This window comes from Anolis sagrei, chromosome 5 (assembly GCF_037176765.1).
Source record: "Anolis sagrei isolate rAnoSag1 chromosome 5, rAnoSag1.mat, whole genome shotgun sequence".
NCBI lineage: Eukaryota > Metazoa > Chordata > Lepidosauria > Squamata > Dactyloidae > Anolis > Anolis sagrei.
This window is the reverse complement of record NC_090025.1, coordinates 16,016,238-16,033,044: the sequence shown is the minus strand read 5'-3', so window position 1 is coordinate 16,033,044 and position 16,807 is coordinate 16,016,238. Positions and strand designations below refer to the sequence as shown.

General features: G+C 44.6%; 1 protein-coding gene across 1 annotated transcript in view; it reads right to left on the bottom strand.

The window, feature by feature from the left end:
* The window catches only part of PRDM8 (PR/SET domain 8), a 21,344-nt gene extending 11,013 nt beyond the window's left edge, over positions 1-10,331 (bottom strand). Inside the window, 1 exon segment of the mRNA XM_060779344.2 lies at positions 9,805-10,331. The gene's annotated coding sequence lies outside the window, so the exon portion shown is untranslated.
* Between the last annotated feature and the right edge of the window lie 6,476 nt (positions 10,332-16,807).

Below are 16,807 nucleotides of genomic sequence, written 5' to 3'. Positions count from 1 at the left end.
TTTACCATCCTTGTGGGAGGCTTCCCTCATGTCCCTGCATGGGGAGCTGGAGCTGCCAGAGAGAGCTCATCCTCGCTCTCCCCAAGTCGCTTCTGGTGTGAGAGAATTGGCTGTCTACAAGCACGATACTACCATCCTTGCTACAAGGACGTTGCCCAGGGGAGGCCAGGATATTTTGATGTTTTACCATCCTTATGGGAGGCTTCTCTCACGCCCCTGCATGAGAAGCTGGAGCTGATCGAGGGAGCTCATCCACGCTTTCCGAGACCTGTCGGTCTTCAGTCCTGCCGGACACCGCCAAGTTCATAATTAACTAGGACATTGGGTTGCTGTGAGTTTTCTCATGGCTATATGTTCCAGAAGCATTCTCTCCTGACGTTTCGCCTCCATCTATGGCACCCATCCTCAGAGTTTGAGGGGTCTCTTGGAAAGTATATGTATTTATTTACTGTAGATACAGTAGAGTCAAAATGTTGGATAATAAAGAGGGATTAAAGAAAAGCCTATTAAATAGCGTTATGATTTGACAAACTAAGCACCAAAACATCACGTTTTACAACAAATCGACAGAAAAAGCAGTTCAATACACGGTAATGTTATGTAGTAATTGCTGTATTTAGGAATTTAGCACCAAAAACATTGCAATGTATTGAAACAGCTATGGATCAGGACAGGAGACCTCACAACCTCTGAGGATGCTTGCCATAGATGCAGGCGAAACGTCAGGAGAGAATGCCTCTAGAACATGGCCATAGAGCCCGAAAAAACCTACAACCCAGGAGGCAGATTGCAAGTTGGATAATACAGAAGGTTAGGTTGGATGGGTGAGACTAACATACTAAATGGCAACAATTCAATACCAACATACATAATATGCCAAATAAATCATAATAATTAATTACTATATATAATTATGAACTTAAAATCAAATTTGAATAATTACACACAAGACATACATAAAATGTAAACATTCAAACATTCAGAAACTAGCCAGATGGGGTTTGTTTATCTGTGAAATGTTTGAGGCAAGTGTGAATGTTGCATGTTCTCTCACCCTGCACATTCCACAGATATATAAACCCCAATTTCCTAGTTTTCAATAACCTCACAACCTCTGAGGATGCTTGCCATAGATGTAGGCAAAACGTCAGGAGAGAATGCTTCTGGAACATACAGCCCGGAAAATTCACAGCAATCCAATGATTCCGGCCATCAAAGCCTCCGACAATTAGGATAGTGTTTAAAATGGTTAAAGGTCTGGAAGCCAAGCCCTATGAGGAGCGGCTTCGGAATTGGGAATGTTTAGATGGGGGGAAAAAGAGGTCTGAAAGGATCTCTGTCCTCTTGTCCTCTTGAGGAATGGGGCAAGCTTACTTTCTACTGCTCCAGAGCAATGGGTCGAAAAGATATTCCACCTAAACATTAGGAAGAACTAATGTTTCACCTCACAACCTCTGAGGGTGCTTGCCATAGATGCAGGCGAAATGTCAGGAGAGAATGCTTCTAGAACATGGCCATATAGCCCGAAAAAACTACAACAACCCATTAGGAAGAACTTCCTGGCAATAAGGGCTGCTTGACAACGGAAAAGGCTGGAGTCTCCTTCTGTAAACAGAGTTATATTGATTGTATTGTTTATTTTGTTTACTGCTTGTTGTTTTTGATGTGTTGTGTCTCATGAACGAATGAACAACACCATCTACTCCGGAAAAGCCAAAGAGAGGCCCCTTCCACACACCTGAATAAAATCCCACATTATCTGCTTTGAATTGGGATATATGGCAGTGTGGACTCTGATATTCCAGTTCAAAGCAGATATTGTGTGTTATTCTGCCTTGATATTTTGGATAGAAGGGCTCAGGGATTTCAAGGCGAATCTACCCCCTTTATGAAATGTTTCAAGGGATCCTGTCGGGAGTCTCAAAACGAGGGGAAGAGGGGAATTTTAGGAAGGAAGACAAAGGTGGGAGATGGTGTTTGGAGAAGGAAAGGAAGGGAGAAAAAGGAGGCCAAACGTGGGCGGAGGAGGAGCCCAGGATGGTAGGAAAGAGAGAGGAAGAGGAAAGGGAGAAGGGGAAAGGAGGTCATGTTTGGGTGAGCAGAAAGAGAAAGAGAAAAAGGAGAGAAAGACAAAGCGAAAGGAGAGGAAGAGAAAGAAAAAGGAGAGAAAGAGAAAGAGAAAGGAGAGAAAGAGAATGGAGAGGAAGAGAAAGGAGAGAAATAGAAAGAAAAAGGAGAGAGAGAGAAAGAAGAGAAAGAGAAAGAAGAGAAAGAGAGAGGAGAGAAAGAGAAAGGAGAGGAAGAGAAAGGAGAGAGAGAGAAAGGAGAGAAAGAAAAAGAAAAAGGAGAGCAAGAGAAAGAGAAAGGAGAGGAAGAGAAAGAAAAAGGAGAGCAAGAGAAAGAGAAAGAGAGAGAGAGAAAGGAGAGAGAGAGAAAGGAGGAAAAGAGAAAGAGAAAGGAGAGAGAGAAAGGAAAGAAAGAGAAAGAAGAGAAAGAGAAAGGAGAGAGAGAGAGAGAAGGGAGAAAGAGAAAGAAGAGAAAGCGAAAGGAGAGAAAGAGAAAGAGAGAGAATCCATCTTTTTTTCCATCCCCACTCCTTTTTACCATGGAGAGAAACTCTTGCAATCACGTTCAGGTCTCAAGGAACCCATGAATACAACATGATATCTGAAGATCCAAAAATAAATCGATGGTTTTAAATAGATGGCCGTCTCTGGCAGAGTCCCCAGCGAGTTCTCAACCAACCCTCGGAAACCCCGGCTTGGAAATCCCGATGTTTGGACTCCTTCTCTGTCCTGAAAGCCTTTCAATCCTAACTCGAGGGTTTTCGAATCCGTGTATTGTCACAACTCGGAGTCTTTTTGCCTTCCCATCTGGAAAGGGGAGAGGATGGCTCCGGTTCTGGCAGAAGACCATACGAAGCAGGGCGCATCTATTTTATTGCTGTTGTCCCGCTTTTATCTCTTGATTGAGACGCAAAGCGGCTGGCAGCATTAAGGTGTTTTGGACTTCAATTCCCACCATTCCTAACAGCCTCAGACCCCTTCCTTTTCCCCTTCAGCCACTTAAGCAAAAATGCAAGGGGTGGGTTAAATGGGCACTTATGAGGCACCGCAATATTCAATGGCAAAGCAGACGATTTCCAAATGTTTTGGACTTTAACTCCCACCATTCCTAACAGCCTCGCTAAGGGGGGAAAAGGAGGGGGCCTGAGGCTGTTAGGAATGCTGGGAGTTGAAGTCCAAAACACTTGGAGGGCCAGGCATGCCTTACACCATTGACCTATCACGAATAAAACCTACAACAACCCAGTGATTCCGGCCATGAAAGCATTCGACAATACACTATTCCAATTTATTGTCGAAGGCTTTCATGGCTGGAATCACTCAGTTCTTGTGGGTTTTTTCAGGCTATATGGCCATGTTCTAGAGGCATTTCTCCTGACGTTTCGCCTGCATGTATGGCAAGCATCCTCAGAGGTTGGGAGGCCTGCAAATGGGTTTATATATATTGTCGAAGGCTTTCATGGCCAGAATCACTGGGTTGTTGTAGGTTTTTTCGGGCTATATGGCCATGTTCTAGAAGCATTCTCTCCTGACGTTTCGCCTGCATCTATGGCAAGCATCCTTAGAGGGTGTGAGGTCTCATCTGGCCTGCAGCAATTCTCCAAAGCCTGGAGTTGGCAGTGATAGTCTTCTACATTTTCACTGGGAGCTTTTCTCTGCGAATAACCGGGGGAATAAATAATAATAATAATAATAATAATAATAATAATAATAATAATAATAATAATAATAACTTTATTTATACCCCGCCACCATCTCCCCAAGGGACTCAGAGCGGCTTACATGAAGCCAAGCCCAACAACACATCAAAAACAACAAGCAATAATAAAATCACAAAATAAACAATACAATTAATATAGCTCATATGTAGACAATAACACTTCCTTGAAGTCCAGTCACTTCAAGGATGCCATCCATCCATCTTGCTCTTGGTCGATGGATGGCATCCTTGAAGTGACTGGACTAACCTTGGAGGAGCTGGGGGTGGTGACGGCTGGTCCATGAGGTCAGGAAGAGTCGGAGAGGACTGAACGAATAAACAACAACAAGACAACAACACACAAGAATTAAAAAACCTATGGCTGGGCCAAATGTAATAGTTAAAGCTTTGAAAATAAATGCTGGATATGAACAGAGGATGTGTCTATTTGGAGGTTTTAAATCAAAAGTAAAGAGTAATTAAAGGGACACGTCTGTTTATAAAACACGTGCTTTGCTATTGAATGCTGCGGTGCCTCATAAATGCCCATTTTACCCGGCTGAGGAGGGAAAGGAAGGGGCCTGAGGCTGTTAGGAATGGTGGGAGTTGAAGTCCAAAACACTTGGAGAGCCCTTGTTTGCTGACTCTCCTTCTCTCTCTCTGTCTCTCTCTCTCTGGCCTCCGCGACGGATTGGAGGTCAGCGCCCGAGAGGGAACGTCTGTCTGCTCATTAACATAATCCCGCACTTTCCCTGGGAGACTTTAATTAAAAGCAGCCAGCAGAGGGAATTAGGCCTCACCTCGACACGCTCCTTTCCAAGGGAGAGAGGGGGGGGGGGGAACCCGCCTCGGAAGGGGGCCGGAAAGGGGAGGCTTGCCGCGGGATTCTCCTTCGCCCCTCAAAAAATAAACAAATACCCAAACCCACAAAGGCTGGATCTACAGTGCTTGAACCCCACCATATGCCCTGATCATGTAATGCATTTTGTGGCGGTGTAGATCCAACTAAAACACTTGGAAATTAAACCGATTCGTTACTGGAAACAAAGTCCTAGGCGGAGAACTATTTCTGAAACCTCAGGAGAGAACGGGAGAAAGGTCAGGAGAGAATGCTTCTGGAACACGGGTTGTTGTGAGTTTTTCGAGCTGTATGGTCATGTTCCAGAAGCATTCTCTCCTGATGTTTCACCCACATCTATGGCAGGTTGGAAACAGACCTCACCACCTCTGAGGATGCAGACGAAACGTCAGGAGAGAATGCTTCTAGGACATGGCCGTACTGCCCGGAAAACTCACAGCAACCGAGTGATTGGAATACGGGTTGTTGTGAGTTTTTCGGTCTGTATGGTTATGTTCCAGAAGCATTCCCTCCCGTTGTGTCACCCACATCTATGACAGGTATCCTCAGAGGTTGGAAACAGATTTCAAGAGATGCCTGCCATAGATGCAGGCAAAACGTCAGGAGAGAATGCTTTTAGAACATGACCATACAGCCCGGAAAACTCACAGCAACTGAGTGATTGGAACACTGGTCGTTGTGAGTTTTTCCGTCTGTATGGTTATGTTCCAGAAGCATCCTCTCCTGACGTTTTACCCACATCTATGACAGGTATCCTCAGACCTCACAATCTCAGAGGATGCTTGCCATAAATGCAAGCGAAACGTCAGGAGAGAATGCTTCTAAAACATGGCCATAAAGCTCGGAAAACTCACAGCAACTGAGTGATTGGAAACACGGGTTGTTGTGGGTTTTTCGGGCTGTATATTCATGTTCCAGAAGCATTCTGTCCTGACGTTTAATCCACATCTATGACAGGTGTCCTTAGAGGTTGGAAGCAGACCTCACAATCTCAGGGGGTGCCTGCCATAAATGCAGGCGAAACGTCAGGAGAGAATGCTTCTAGAACAGTGGTTCTCAATCTGTGGGTCTTCAACTCCCAGAAATCCTAAAAGCTGGTAAATTAGCTGGGATTTCTGGGAGTTGTAGGCCAAAACACCTGGGGACCTACAGGTTGAGAACCACTGTTCAGCCCGGAAAACTCACAGCAACCGAGTGATTGGAAACACAGGTTGTTGTGAGTTTTTTTCGGGCTGTATGACTATGTTCCAAAAGCATTCTCTCTTCTCAGGTTTCCTCAGAGGTTGGAAACAGACCTCACAATCTCGGGGGATGCCTGCCATAGATGCAGGCGAAACGTCAGGAGATAATGCCTTTAGAACATGGCCATACAGCCCGGAAAACTCACAGCAATCGAGTGATTCCGGCCACGAAAGCCTTCCAAAACACATTTCAGAAATATACCCTGATGGTGATTGAGGAGGAGGAGAGTTTCCCCTCAAGGAAAGGACCAGCAGACACCCTGAGGTGAATGGGATCTTCTTCTCCTGGAATTCCTGGAGGAGAAGTCACCAAGGGAGCTTCTGAAGAAGACTTTTCCAACGGAGAAACCCAAACAAGTCGCTTCTCATCCCGAAGACGCGCCTGAAAACTCGTCCGTGTACAACAAAGCAAGCTTTGGGATGACACGGAAGAGCTCCATTTTCTAAAACCCGGGTGGGGTGTTTAGAGAAGCCACTCTAGCCAGGTGTGGAGAAGGAGTCCTGCGTGGAGCTGAACTGGGCAACGAAGGAAGAGAGGAGAAAACAAGGGAGAGAGAACAGGAAGCATGGGTCGCAATAGCGCAGCCTGTTATTGTATTGTCGAAGACTTTCATGGCTGGAATCACTGGGTTGTTGTAGGTTTTTCGGGCTATATGAACATGCTCTAGAAGCATTCTCTCCTGACGTTTCGCCTGCATCTATGGCAAGCATCCTCAGAGGTTGGGAGGTCTGCAAGTGGGCTTTATATATATATATTGTCGAAGGCTTTCATGGCTGGAATCACTGGGTTGTTGTAGGATTTTCGAACTATATGGCTATGCTCTAGAAGCATTCTCTCCTGACGTTTTGCCTATGGCATCTATGGTAAGCATCCTCAGAGGTTGGGAAGTCTGCAAGTGGGCTTTATATATATTGTCTAAGGCTTTCATGGCTGGAATCACTGGGTTGTTGTAGGTTTTTTCGGGCTATATGGCCATGTTCTAGAAGCATTCTCTCCTGACGTTTGGCCTTCATCTATGGCAAGCATCCTCAGAGGTTGGGAGGTCTGCAAGTGGGGTTAATATATCTGTGGAATAATGTCCAGGGTGGGAGAAAGAACTCTTGTCTGTTGGAGGTGTGTGAATGTTGCAATTGGTCATCTTGATTGGCATTGAATGGCCATGCAGCTTCAATGACTGGCCTGGGGGAATCCTTTGTTAATATGACTCAGAGATTTTGCCAGAAATGTACACAAGTTTCTGAGAGATACATAATTAGCAAACCTTTTTGTATTTTGCTTCTATGTTCTCTTCATCTGTTAGTTCCCAACTGACCTCACTACCTCTGAGGATGCTTGCCATAGATGCAGGCGAAACGACAGGAGAGAATGCTTCTAGAACGTGGCCATATAGCCCGAAAAACCCACAACAACCCATGCTTATTATTGTTGCCATTGTTATTATTATTATTATTCGTGTGCTCCTAATAATTTAGAAGTTGGAGGTCATGATTAGAGAATCAATATTGCCATGGCTCGCTAATTATCAACAAAGAAATACAAATGAAGATGATGATAATGACAATAACAACAATGATAATGACAGCTTTCTCCACCAGCTTTTTCTTCCACCGCGACCAAAGCAATCCCCAAGCGGATTACTGTTCTGATTTCACGCCGAGCCTCTCCGAGGTGGGCGCGCGTGGGCTGGGTGGCGGGGAAGTTACTTTCTTCTGCTGCCAACTTCAGAATGGTTTCCTTTTGCCGGGCTGAAAGGGGTGGCATTCCCTCCTCGCCCTTCTCTCTGCCCTCAATGAAAAGAAATCAGGAGAAAGAGCCCCTGCGAGGGATCTGAGCGTGTTTCATTCCTCTTTTGATGGAGATGAGGCTGCCTGTGTGCGTGTGTATTCCTCTCACACACAACCTCCTCCCTCTCCCTCTTTCTCTCCTACAGATTTCCTTTCTCAATCCCAGAGTGGAAGGTCGGCTCTTGTTCCAGCATCAAAAAGTAATTCTGTGTAACGATGCTAAGACTGGGTCCTGTAACTTACTCCCAACGCATTGAATCAATGGGATTTATGGGTTGCTGTGAGTTTTCCGACCATGTTCCAGAAGCATTCTCTCCTGACATTTCGCCTCCATCTATGGCAGACATCCTCGGAGGTTGTGAGGTCTGTTGGAAACTAGGCAAGTGGGGTTTATGTATCTGTTGAAAGTCCAAGGTGGGATTTACCTCTGTCATAGATGTGGAAGAAACGACAGGAACCTGACCATACAGCCCAGAAAACTCTCAGCTCTGAGTCGCCTGCGGGGCTGAGAGGGGCGGCATACAAATATAGTATACAAATATAGTAAATAAATAAATAAATAAATACAGCCCGGAAAACTCTCAGCCCCGAGTCACCTGCGAGCTTAGAGGGGCGATATACTAATATAGTATACAAATATAGTAAATAAATACATACAGCCCGGAAAACTCTCAGCCTTGAGTCTTCTGTGGGCTGAGAGGGTCGGTATACAAATATAGTATATACAAATATAAATACACTAGGTTCTTGTGGGTTTTTTCGGGCTATAGGGCCATGTTCTAGAGGCATTTCTCCTGACGTTTCGCCTGCATCTATGGCAAGCATCCTCAGAGGTAATTCAGCCCGGAAAACTCTCAGCCCTGAGTCACCTATGGGGCTGAGAGGGGCGGTATACAAATATAGTATACAAATATAGTAAATAAATACATACAGCCCGGAAAACTCTCAGCCCCGAGTCGCCTGTGGGGCTGAGAGGGACGGTATAGAAATATAGTAAATAAATAAATACAGCCTGGAAAAATCTCAGCCCTGAGTCTCCTGTGGGGCTGAAATATACAAATATAGTAAATAAATAAATACAGCCCGGAAAATTCTCAGCCCTGAGTCACCTGCGGGGCTGAGAGGGGCTGTATACACACAGAGTATACAAATATAGTAAATAAATACAGCCCGGAAAACTTTCAGCTCTGAGTCACCTGTGGGCTGAGAGGGGCGGTATAAAAATATAGTAAATAAATAAATACAGCCCGGAAAACTCTCAGCCCTGAGTCTCCTGTGGGGCTGAGAGGGACGGTATACAAATATAGTATACAAATATAATAAATAAATAAATACAGCCCGGAAAACTCTCAGCCCGGAAAACTCTCAGGAAAACCTGAGTCGCCCGTGGGGCTGAGAGGGGCGGTATACAAATATAGTATACAAAAATAGTAATTAATAAATACAGCCCGGAAAACTCACAGTAACCCAGTGGTTTCGGCAGTGAAAGCCTTGGACAACACAATGCAAAGGATCCCTCGCCAAGCAAAAGAGGCAGAACTCCAAAGTGGAAGGGAAACAAGGAAGAGAAAAAGAAAAGAAGGACAGAAAGAAGGGAGGAAGAAAAGAAGGAAGGAAGGAAGGAGAAAGACAACATGTTCCCTTCCTTCTGTTTTGCTCCTTTTCGATCCTTTTTTTGAGCTTTCCTCCCCAAATTTCCGTTCACAGCAGCAATCCGCTCCAATCCATCCTCTCTGTTTATTTCCTTCCATCTGAGCTCTCTCTTTCTATTTTTTTTGGCTGAAAAGGGGGGACAAAATACCCGCAACCGAAACAGATGTCCTCCCGACTTCCAGTCATTGTCTGATGCTTTTTTCCTCCCCTCCACCGATTAAAATTAAATACAAACCCGACACCCGCTTTTTCCTCCAAGCCGCTTTGTATTGATCGCCCTGCCATCTCTCTTTCGCTCTGTTCTGTTTCTCCGTCTCTTCTCTCTTTCTGTCTTTTCTCTATCTCTCTATTTTGGCCTTTTGAGGTGCCAGGAAACGAACCCCCCAAAAGCAGCCACGAAGGGTGTGGTGTGGGCAAGTAACATTTCCCCTTCTTTCTCTTATTATTGAATGCATGCATTTTTTTCATTTCGATGTACAACCAAAATATATCTTTACTTACCGGGAATAAGGTCAGGATTGTAATCCTAAAGGCAGAAGGGAAGGGACAGATTGGCAAAAGCAGGAAAAATATATTAATCCCCAGCAAAAAGTGGCCAAAATTGGGAAAAAAATTCAAAAAAGACGCGACGAGTTCCCCTCTTGTTTTTTTCTATGGGGAGAGGGAAGGAAAAAAAGGCAAAAAAGGAGAATATATATTTTTAGAGTGGGTAGGTGGGGATGTGCCTATTGTCCGTGTGCCTTTTCCATGGCCGTGGGGCGCTGCTGGCAGGCGCGCTGGTGTTTTTCTCCGGTGCTTGGCGGAAAAAAGAAGGAAGGGAGGAAGGAAGGAAAGAAGGAAGCGGGGAGGAAGGAGGGAGGAAGGGAGAGAGAGAGGGAGGGAGGCGGCCGGCAGGCAGGCAGGCAGGCGGGCGGGCGGGCAGGCAGAAAGGAGCCTGGTGCAGATGGACCCGATGCAGTGACTGACTGGCACCCAGGCGCACCGTTTTTGTTTGCTGCACATCATCGGCCCAATGACGCGTGAGAGCCCCACCTCCCCGCCCCTCTTAACTCTTTCCTCGGCTCCTCCGGCGCCGACAGAGAAGGGAAGGAGGGAGGGAGGGGCCTCGGGAGGAGGAAGGAAGAAGAAGGGGCTGGGAGGGGGGCCCAACCCAGAAGGACTCCTGGAGAGGGACTTGGAGAAGTCGGCTTCAGAGGGGCGCAAGGAAGGGACCACTTTGTAGAGCTGGATGGCAGAGGGGCGCCCGGGGAAGAGCGCTTGGGGAAGGGCTCATGGAGAGGGGCGCTGAAAGAGGCGCACGGGGAGGGGGCTTTGGAGAAGGACGCTCCTAAAGTGGGGCTTGGAAAGGGGGCTTGGAGAGGAGCGCACGAAAGCGGGAGCTTGAAGAGAGGGCTTGGAGAGGGACGTTTGTAAGAATGGGAATGGAGAGAGGTGTTACAAGAGGGGGGCTGGAGAAAGGAGCTTGAAGAGGGGTGCACGAAGAAAGGCTCACGAAAAGGGGCGCTTGGAAAGACTTGGAGTGGGGCTTTGGGAGAGAGCTGCACAGAAAGGGACACGGAGAAGGGCGCTTGGAGAAGGGCGCACGAAGAGGTCTCCCTCCCTTCCTCCCTCCCTCCTTTCTTCCTTCTCTTCTTTCTTCCCTTTTTCTTTCCTTTCTTCTTTCATCCCTCCCTCCCTTCTTCCTTACTTCCTTCCTTCCCTCCGTCCTTTCCTCCCTCCCTGCCTTTCTTCCTTCATTCCCTCCCTCCCTCCTTCCTTCCTTCTTTCCCCTCTTACATCCCTTCTTCCTTCCCTCCGTCCTTCCCTCCCTCCCTGCCTTCCTTCCTTCCTTCCCTCCTTCCTTCCTTGCCCTCTTACATCCCCCCTTCCTTCCTTCCTTCCTTCCTTCCTTCCTTCCTTCCTGCCTTCTTTCCCTCCCTTCCCTCCTTCCTTCCTTCCCTCCCTTCCTTCTTTCCCTCCCTTCCTTCCTTTGCTCCCTCTTTCCTTCCTTTCTTCTTTCATTCCTTCTTTTTTTCCTTTCCTTCCCTCCCTCCCACCCTTCTTCCTTCCTTCCTTCCTTTTCTCCTTCCTTCCCTTCTTTCCTTCCCTTCTCCCTCCCTCTCTTTCTACTTCCTTCTTCCCTTCTTTCCTGCCTTCCTTTTTTCCTTCCTTCCTTCCTTACCTCCTCCCTCCCTGCTTTTCTTTCTTCCTTCCTTCCTTCCTTCCTTCCTTCCTTCCTTCCTTCCTTCCTTCCTTTCCACCTCCTATCCCGACTTCCCCTCCACCTCCCCGGAGGGCCACACTTTCCTCCTTCTAAAGGAAAGGGCAGTTGGGAAGTCCAAGTGAGAAGGCGTCGTGCCTCCTTACCAGAGGTGTGACCAACTCTCCAAGTTTCTTGGAGGGAAAACAATGCATCCTCCTTGACTTCCCGGATGTAGTGCTTCGAGCCTTGGACTAGGATGTGGGGAGAGCAGGGTTCAGATCCCCACAGGAAGTCACTGGGTCACTTTAGGGAAACCACACTTTCCCAGAGGGAGGCGAAGGCAAAGCGCCTCTGAACAAAACGTGCCAAGAAAGGTTTGCCTTCAGGTTGCCCTCTGCTGCAAGCAACAAGAAAACCTTCTACAGTTGGCCCACTGCTGTAGAAAGAAAGCATTCCCTTCCTTCCTTCCTTCCCTCCCTCCCTCCCTTCCCTTCTTCCTTCCCTCCTTCCCTCCCGCCCTCCTTCCTTCCTTCCTTCCTTCCTTCCTTTTTTCCTTCCCTCCCTCTTTCCCTCCTTCTCAATGTCTTCCAAATAATATTGGGACCATAGTTTAAGGAGGCTGGAGAAGCCGAATGGAAAGGATTGGAGGCAAAGAGTTCTTTCTCCTCCATTGGCCATGGACTTCTATCTCTTTTAAGTTTCTAAACGCTTTCTGAGGTTTTCCTTGCAAACATCGTGCCTTGAGATGCAAAAATGGGCAGAATCTGGATTTCGGCACATGCTCCCCACAAACCCCATCGGAAAGTATTTGTGAGTTTTCTAAATCCCACTGAAATCAATATGGCAGTGCAGTGGTTCTCAACCTGTTTAGTGCAGTGGTTCTCAACCTATGGGTCCCTTGATGTTTTGGCCTTCATCTCCCAGAAATCCTACCAGCTAGTAAACTGGCTGGGATATCTGGGAGTCAGGGGATCCCAATACAGTCTTGCTGAGAAAGTCTATGCCCCCATTGTAGTCAATGGGATTTATCTCCGAGTCCATACGCATAACAGAGGCTATATCTGTTCTAATGGCATTTATATCAATACAAATCACACAAACCACCTATATGTTAAAGGATACTAGTAAACTGGGTTATTGTGATTTTCCTGGGCTATATGGCCATGTTCTAGAAGCATTTTCTCCTGACATTTCAACTGCATCTCTGGTGGGCATCCTCAGAGGTTTTGAAGTCTGTTGGAAACTAAGAAAATGGGGTTTATATATCTGTGGAATGTCCAGGGTGGGAGAAAGAACTCTTGTCTGTTGGAGCTAGGTGTGAATGTTTTAATTGGCCACCTTCACTAACATTTAATGGCCTAGCAGTTTCAAAATCTTACTGCCTGAGAAAATCCTTTGTTGGGAGGTGATTAGCTAGTAAAGCAACTCATTTTCCAATGCAACATGGCCAATATGCTATTGACAGCCCCAATTAAATGCAACTACTGAGTCACCCTCATGGTACAAAGTGTATTATTCAATGAGTCTACTCTACTTGGGATGAATTATATTCCAGTCCAAGGTTTGAAGACACTTTAACCTCTACTGACAATATTCCCCACTTTAGAGGATTTAGGAATAATTTTCTCCCTAGCTCTACATTAACCCTTTCCTGTCATCTTTTGAATTCTCTCGCTCTATAAAATCCCAACAGAAAGTGCAAGTGCTACAAGTCAGTATTTTAATATTTAGAGCTCCCAGGTTAAGTTAAAGCTTTCTAGTTTTTCCCCCTAAAGGGCATCAGTTCCTTTATGAGGGTGGGAATGCTCTGGATGTTGTTGAACTGCAAGTCCCATCAATCCTAGCCAACACTGTCAATGGTGAAAAATTCCAGGGACTAGAGCAGGCCTGGGCAAACTTTGGCCCTCCGGGTGTTTTGGACTTCAACTCCCACAATTCCTAACAGCTAGTAGGCTGTTAGGAATTGTGGGAGTTGAAGTCCAAAACACCCAAAGGGCCAAAGTTTGCCTAGGCCTGGACTAGAGTGTGATAGCATCTGTTAGGACATCCCAGGTAGAATGTGGCCTCTGTGCCTTTTTTCTGGACTCAGAGATCTCTCCTGAAGATTTCTGAAATTTATTGAATCAAGCAAAGTCACTTCTCCAAGGCAACAATGACCATTCCCCTTCTTTGCTTGATCACTTGGATGAAATAAGATCTACTGCCTTAACACCCTAAAGGCATTGGAGCCCATCTAACCTTTGAAGCAGAGTCAATCCTGGATAGAATCAGGATGGGAGGCCACCAAGGAATACCAGATGCTGCAGGTCACATTTTGAGAGGAAAGAACTAGCAGAAGAAGCCTTGTCAAGGAAAACCCTACAGGATTCGTGGGGTTGCCACAAGTCAACAGCAACTGCATGGAATGAGAAATACAGCTTGAATCTGGCCACATTTTTTTTCCAGAAGTAGGAATTGTTGGCTGTTTAGTAAGTCTGCATTACTTCCTGGGAGTAAATTCCATTGAACTGATGGTGTATCTAGACCAGACGTTGGCAAACTTCAGCCCTCCAGGTGTTTTGGACTTCAACTCCTACAATTCCAAAACACCTGGAGAGCCAAATTTTTCCCATGCCTTATCCCACTATAGAATTAATATAGTTTGAAGTTCATGAGAGTTGCAGTCTTAACAAGTCTCCCAACAAGATCTGGTAAATCACTAAACTGCAAATCGCACAATTCTATAGCATTGAGCCATGGTAGTTAAAGCGGGGACAAACTACAATGTAGAGATGCTTCTTGTGTAGTGTAAATACACAGAGAGAAGTCAGGAAAAGTAGGAGATGAGCTTAGAAGGAGAAAAGGGAAAAGGGAAATGGGGGTTGCAGAAGAGGGGAAAGGTTGCCAATGCATCTTCCAGGCACTTGATCAGTCAGCATATGCAAATGATATGTGGATTTATCTCCTATAGCCAGATACTCTCTCCATCTCCATACCAATCTCATAGATGACTTCTCCCTCACAGGCCTTGCTTAAAGTAGTTTGGGGGTCTAGAGTTTCCCAAACCCCCTAACTAGCATGGTCCTTGGGGATCCTAGGTGTTGTAGTCCACAATAACATTGTCAAGCCCTGACCTTCCAGTTTGAGATCTGAATTGACTGGATCCATATTTTGCCTTGGATGACCTATGGCTAGTTTTTTCAAAGAGGCAATGACTTTCTGAAAGCTATAACTTTTGTAAAGGCATGACCTTTTAGAGATCACAACCTTTTGGAAAACCAGAACATCCATAGCCTTTTAGAGAAGATGGCATTCACAACCATTTGAAAATTTTGTGAAAGTATGATCTTCCAGAGAAGAGCCAAAAACTCCTTTGAGTAATCTTCTCTTCTGTAGTATATATCCATACGTACTTATGCAAGGCAATTTGGTTTCCAGTTAGACTGATAACCTGGTTGTCTTTGATTTGTTAGGAACAGAGATTATGCCAATGCACAAAATATAGCAGTTCTTCAGAAGTGTTTCCTTCAGTGTTCAAAAATATCTACTCTCCCATAAAACATCTTGTTTCTATATCATGCGCTCAAGAGACAAAAATAAAGTAGACTTCATTAAAAGTAATGTATTTGGTTTACTCACAACCTTCATGCATTCAGCATACAGGTACAAAACTTCTCAATCCAGTTACAGATAGGTTTTAATAATAATAATAATAATAATAATAATAATAATAATAATTATTATTATTATTATTATTATTATTATTATTATTTATACCCCACCACCATCTCTCCAAAGGGACTCGGGGCTGCTAACATGAGGCCAAGCCCAAGAATTACAATAAGGCAAAAATAAAATACATACAACAAACAATAACATCAAATAAAATGTGAACAATAACCAAATAATACAATAAGGTAATGACAATAACATTTTAAAGCAGTTTCTCTGAGCAGATAACACAGGGCATCTTTCTTATAATCAACAGCAACATGAAGGTGCGCTTAACAGTCCAAAGTCTAATAGTGTCTCTGTGTTCTGTGCTCTAATGGAGTCTGAAGTCTAAAAAAATGGAGTCTGAGCTCAGAGTAGTCCCAGATCTGATCATGTTGTTTGCAGTCCCTCCCACAACATAGAGTAAAGGGAAAGTTGCATATCAAAACATATATATACCATATAGCAAGCATATCATATACAAAAGAAATTACTAGTGGAGGCTTGAAGAAGGTTGCCATTTCCAACAATAACATAGTCAGTTTAAAGACTGTTTACATCCATTCTTCCTCCTCCTACTACTTCCTCCTCCTACTTGGTTATTTCAATGTGCCTTCAATGATTGAATGTAAGACACTCCCTGACCAAACTTTGCATAAAATGACCTCAGAAGCACTTTATTTTATGCTTTGTGCAATTAAATCCTTCCTCATCCCTGGATCCCTCTTCCCAACATTTTTATATTGCCCTATCTCCCAGTGTTTTAAAATCTTTATCTTTGAATCTGGCCCTGCCTGGTGTAATTTCTTTTGTGTTTTAATGTTTTGATTTTATATTGTTGTGTCGTCTATCATATTGGTTTTGCATTTTTTAAAAAAATTATTGTATAATACATAGAAACATACCATCTTTGAAATTAACATTCAAAATACCAGTATTTTCCCCAATCCTAATTCTTCTACACAGGCCCTCATAAAGGAGAACTTCCTGATGGATTATGTCTGCTGATGTTGTTTTAAAAATTAGGAACAGAAGTTTCATCTGCAGTCAGGAAAATGTTAGGAGGATTTCAAAGTCACTCATCTTTCTGTATATAATTGCATCCCCCCCTCCCATTTACATTAGGATTAAAGGCTATCTATAATATGCTACCGGCATTTATCTCATTAAGTCCACAAAACCCACTGTCTTTTTTTTAAATGGGAAAAATAATTTAGAGAAAAATATGGAAAAGGGAAACAATCAGACAAATAATTCCTGCCTAAAAGGTATTTATTTTCCTCATATTTTAACTGATATAGTATATGATCTGTCTTTGTCTACTTAATGAATTAAAATATTCTCAGTGATAAAAAAAAAACCCTCTCGGCTTTTCTAGGACTGTAGTAGACAAGATACTGGATGCTCTTTCTGCCCCAAATCTTGTGAAAGGGATATTTAGATGGGTGGAAGGTGCTATGGAGCTAATGTTTGATTTGTACTAGCCCAGCTCTGATAGTTGTCAAGGCCCACTCTGGAATTCTGGCCTTTGGAAGCTGAGTTTGGAAGCTGGAATTAGTACTGAACTGGCTTTTAATTTTAAATATGTATGACTGTTATATAGTATTATGGCTATGTTTTTATAATGAT